Genomic DNA, 6,002 nt, shown 5'->3' on the forward strand with positions numbered 1-6,002 from the left:
AGAAAAATGAAGCAGGAAAGAGGTCCAAGTATGCTGACAGCAGAAAAATTTTCTGATTTTCAGGAGACAGGGAAGGCTTAGTGAAGCAGAGATATGAGTGTTGCAGGGACCAAATCATGAAGGATCTTCCATACCGGTCTCAGAGGTTTGGACTTTGTCCTTTTGAAATGGGGGTCTTTAAAAAAATAAGGGGGGGGGACTGGAATGAGCTTCACGATGAAGGTGAGACTGTGGCTGAGCTTTGAGGCATTTATAGGGTTGGAAAAAATGAGAGGGTGAAGGAGAGAACATTCTAAGGAAGAATGTCAACACATCACGGTTTCACGAATTTACTGGAGATGAGCTGGAATGAGAATGAGTTTGGTGTATGAGAAACCAGTAGATAACAGGCCATTCTGGGGAAAGCCTGGATCATAGGAACTACATCTGGAGGACTCTGCAGTTAGCTTCCTGGGAAACTGAGCATGATACTTAACTTCTCTTCCTCTAGTCACCCCTTACAAAAGTTAGGGATAATACAGCCCCTCCCTCGTAAGAAGAGTTACACTGAATAATACAGATGAAATACTACTTTTGTGCCTGGTACACAGTAAATTTTCACAAAAGGTTAGCTGTTACTATGTGCAGTATCTTGGGAGCTGGGAGGGTATAACAGAGATTGGCCTCAGGTTTAAGGATTGTTATGGAAGGAAATATGATTGAAAGTACTGTGATTTCAGGAGGCTGATTATATTACATAAATCTAAATATTCATCTCATATGCAAATTCATAACCTAAAAGGCCAAGGCTTATAACAGTTTAATGTAGACTAACTCTTGAGATAATACAAAGGTCAAAATAGCTCTAATAAAATTTAATAATTAGGAAGTTTGAGCTTTGGAAATGGAAAGATATATGAGTAATTCAAAAAAAGTGTCATTTTAAATAAATGCAATGCCTATCTCCATATTGCTGCCAAATTTTCATTTTTTTATGAATTCGAATAGGCTAGGAACAAACTTCAGTGCTTCAGAAGAATGTCTGACTGATGGTCATTTCTCAATAATGAGAGTTATTTGAATGTGACAGCAGGCACCAGTGTGTTAGATTCAGCAAGAAGGACATGCATTGTACCATTGCCTGTCTTGGAAGGAGTCTTCACATTTACCAGAAACCCAAATGATAAATAGAATTTTAGTCTCACCTATCACAATAAATTGCTACCTACGTGTACCTTAATTTTATCTTAAAATTACGTTTCTTTAAAGTTAATGTCTGCTTAATGAATCAAATTGGACAGAGTTCTTTTTTTTTTTTTTTTGAGATTTCCAGTTCAGTAGAAATATATACCTTGATTTCCCGAGAAACTGCCTCAATTATCACTCTGTTCTGGTTTATGCATTAAAGATCATAGCAAGTAGGCTTTTAAAATGTAATCATAAGGTTCTATTCTGTTTAAGGCCATTGTCTGCCACTAAAAGTGGGAAGAGAAACTGATTTGGTTTTATGATAACAGATTTAACTCTCAGTATTAAGAATTTTTGTCAAAAGGGACGTTGGATTGTAGTAAATTCATGAAATGTCACCCTTTGATCACAAAGAAAACTAGAAGGAATTTGAACTAAACAAATCTTAAGGGGCCACCAGGGGAACAACTAGATGGTAGTTATCAGGCAGATATCAGCTTTTATGTTCAGCTCAAAATAAATACCAGCTCTCCCAAAATGTTAAGGAGTAAATATGACAGCTTTAATCAAGTTTGCAAAATAAATTTCATTCTCAAGTTGACAGATTCCTGGGTATAAGGGACACTTAACTTCTGAAAATTGTACTTTGTATGGTTGTGTTGAGAAGACTCAGTTTAAGTGAATGCAAGCCTACCAGATTATTGGGCATAACAAGTAATTTAAACATAATTTCTCCATTAATTAGTCTTAATGTATTGAATAAAATGGTTCATTAAACAGATTATATTGAAGGGCAATTCTCCTGGTAGCAAATACCTCTGTGAGAACATCCTTAAAGTACAAAGATGTGATATGAGAAATTTTTGGTGAAATTTTGGAAAGTAGAGATAGAATAGCCGGTTTAATACAACTTGTAGTCAGGATGGTCTGGGGGACCTAGACGCTTGTATGATGAACATCTAGTGTTTTGTTCTTTTCAGCATATATATTCTTTTCTTTTGATAACAGATGCTGGGGTATCCTTTGGGGAATTGCTTCACTACCATGACATTGCACACTCATGTCATCTTGGTATCAGTGTGACTTAAGAGAAAGATCAAGGGATACCAGGCCAGAAGACTGAAGTCCATGGCCAGGCTCTGGTTCAGCATAACTCTGGGCAAGTCATGTAACCTTTATGATGGTTTGGTTTCTCATTTTTAGCATGAAACCAGTACTATTAATAGTACTGATATAAATACCTTTCAGGATTATTTTAAGGATGATATAAGTCAGTCATGAAAAAGCATTGCTGCACAGATATTAAAAATACTCAGGGGATGCTTGCTAATGTAGTTCAGTGTGACCAACCTTGACTGGCAAGCTTATTATAAGGTTAAAAAAATATGAAAGCAACAATTAGTGCATTTTACAGTATGTACATGATACCTTAATAGATTGTTGTGTAAACAGCTTATTTTCATCTGGGAGTTGCCTTTTCATTATTGACATGAGGATAATAAATGTATCTTGCATAAAATGAGGCATCCCATTAATGCCCGTTTGTCATTCCCCATGAATCAGATTGACGCCTGGGAGACACTGGTCACCCCAGTTGCACTGTATTGGCTTTCGCTTCTTGGGAGTGGAGTGCAGCCTGGGGAGGGGCTTGAGCAGAGAGCCCCAGGCTGCTCACCATGAAGGTCTAGTGAGCACCATCATGGATAGTTTTGTGGAGTTATTTATGCCATCAAGTTATTTCCTTTTGTAAGTGAGATAGAACCACTTGCCCATGACATGTTTACCTCAGGATTGTATGGTACCCTAATGACAGAAGAAATACTGCTTATTTTGTATTCATTTTTTCCCCTTAAACATCGTACACACAAAAGAAGTGGCACAGAATTCAGAGGTAATGGGGAACCAGAAGCACTTAGTGTGTTAATTTAAGGAGTGTGTATAAACTTCATGCAGATTGAAATGTCCCAACAGCTTGCAAATGGGTTGCTCATGTATTCAAGGCAGCAGTTCTGAAGGTACATTAGTCATAAAGACCACAGAATGTAACTTTTATGTTTATTGTTCGCTTTCACAGTCTGTCCCACCCTGAGTCTCATAATCTAACAGGGTGGTACACGGGTGCCTGATTGCATCCAAGAATGTCTGTGGGAACTGAGCCCCTCCGAGTGGAATAAGAATAGGGCTTCGAAGTAAAAATAGCCTGCGCTGAAATACCAGTTCACCACTTCTGAACTAGGGTGGCCTATTGATCTTTGGCCATTACTTTCTATTTTCTGATCCTGAGTTTCTTATCTGTAAGCTGAAGGACTAACAATGCTCTCAGCACAGCGGTAAAAATAACATGGGAAGTGTATGCATAGGGCTTCTTCGGTCCAGTGTAGAGAATTTTATTAACTGAATTAAATAAGAGTTATTAATATTCACCTTCACAATAAGAGTGCGGGGCAGTGAAAAATTCTCACATTCAAAAGGTATTTCACCCACTGAATCATATCTCCCCCTGAGTGAGAAAGGATTCTAAAACCAAGAAGTTTACCATGGTGTCTCATCTCCTGGTTGTTCAGTTGCTCAGTCGTGTTTGACTTTTTGTGACCCCAGGGACTGCAGCACACCAGGCTACCCTGTCTATCACCAGCTCTTGGAGTTCGCTCAAACTCATGTCCATTGAGTCTGTGATGCCATCCAGCCATCTCATCCTCTGGCATCCCCTTCTCCTCCTGCCTTCAATCTTTCCCAGCATCAGGGTGTTTTCCAAGGAGTCAGTTCTTTGCATCAGGTGGCCAAAGTATTGGATCTTCAGCTTCAGCATCAGTCCTTCCAATGAATATTCAGGACTAATTTCCTTTAGGACTAACTGGTTGGATCTCCTTGCAGTCCAAGGGGCTCTCAAGAGTCTTCTCCAACACGACAGTTGAAAAGCATCAATTCTTTGGCACTCAGCTTTATTTAAGGTCCAACTCTTACATCCATACATGACTACTGGAAAACCCACAGCTTTGACTAGACAGACCTTTGTCAGTGTTTTAATATGCTGTCTAGGTTTGTCATAGTTTTTCTTCCAAGGAGCAAGCTCTTTTACTTTCATGGCTGGAAATCATCTCCTGGAAATCAGTCTGATTCTTCATGCTTCTGTTCAGGAATATCTCAATACCTCAGGGAAAAAAATTTGTGTACTCTTCACTAAAAGTACAGATATATCTTCTCTCCAAATTATTGTACAATTTATCTTTTCTTCTTTCAAAACTTTTGTTATAGGTAAAAATTCATTTTAAAGGAGTTTGAGATAATGAAAAGGAGGCTTTCCTAGTGGTTCAGATGGTAAATAATCTGAGCCAGCAGTTCAGATTCTTTACCATCTGGTAAAGAGCCGGGTTTTACTATCTGCAGGAGACTGGGTTTCCATCCCTGGGTTGGGAAGATCCCCTGGAGATGGGAATGGCAACCCATTCCAGGAGTTTGAGATAATAACATTGCCCAAAAAATTGCCACTTGCACAATTTTGCTAAAACTAGATTACTTCTTCCCACACAGCAACATGTTACTTTTCCCTAAGGTAGAAATGCTTCCCTACCTTCAAAATGAAACTGAAGACCTGAGAACAGGATTATGCAAGTTTTTTCAGATTCATGTCCAGCTTGGATGTTAGATCACACAAAGCATTTCTCCAATTCTTTCCGCCTGTCTCTCGGTAGTTTCTCAAACACAGCCTGGTCTTTCAGGAATCCCTGCCTTTTCAAACATTTTTCCTTCTGGCCATTTGTCCTTCCACCACCTCACCTGGCTAGCCAGTTACGGCCTGTCCTTCAAAATCACTTCCTCAGTAAACTGTGTTCTAATTGTCCCCACCTGCCTTGTCTTGCTGGACTTCTGGCTCTCCCTCTTTTTACCTAAGCATTTCCTGTAGGCCTGCACCATGCAGCTTATTTCTGTGTTAGATTTGCCTCTCTGCCTCCCTCCCCTCAGTATGTTCATTCATGCCTAAAGAACAGGTGTGTGTGTTTATCTCCTCACAGGGCCAGGAGCACAGTGAGACTCAGTAATTATTCCTGTTTGGCCCTGTGGTTTACATCCAAAGCAAAGCTGTTGTAGGCAACATTAACACTGAGAAATGCCAGAGTAACTGAATAAACGCATACAGCAGATTACTATATCCACAGCAGAAGAGGCTATTTTAGGAAACACTGCTTGTTTTGTGTCTAAGTAAAGATGGAATATCAAACGTAATTTCTTTACCATCAAAAGAAGCTACCTTCCAAGATAGGAGAGCCTCTATTTTTTAAAGAAAGGAATTAGAGGAATCATTTGCATTTTCACATTAGTCTTCTCTGAATATGCATGGCTGGTTGAATTCTGTCTGACACCACCTTCACAGAACTCCCTCAAGTAAGCTTTCCATTACTAAATAAACTGCATCCATTCTAATTAAAGATATGCAGAATACTACCAGACAGAAGAAGTAGGATAGACTGGAAAGCTAGAGCTTCCATGGTAACCCTGCCAGGGACAATGTAATTGATTCATATGGTGCCTTTTGCCACGTATTGATTCCATGCCAACGAGCCTTAAAAACTGTCCATCATTTCACAGAGCTATTTATAGACGAAGTCCACCTGTGACAAATAAATGGTGACAGAAATACAGGGATAATTACTAAAAAGAATTAAAAAATTCCTGCTTTCTAGCTCCCCGGTCCATTAATTATCAACAAGGTTTAAGTAAGCATACAGTAAGTATACAGATACTTTATGGAAATAAAATATTTGTATCAGATCCTTTTGTACAAAGGATCTGCTGAAGGAGGAAAAGAAAAACTCAAGTCTGATGTTACAAGCACC

This window comes from Oryx dammah, unplaced genomic scaffold, assembly GCF_014754425.2.
Source record: "Oryx dammah isolate SB20612 unplaced genomic scaffold, SCBI_Odam_1.1 HiC_scaffold_3, whole genome shotgun sequence".
Lineage (NCBI taxonomy): Eukaryota > Metazoa > Chordata > Mammalia > Artiodactyla > Bovidae > Oryx > Oryx dammah.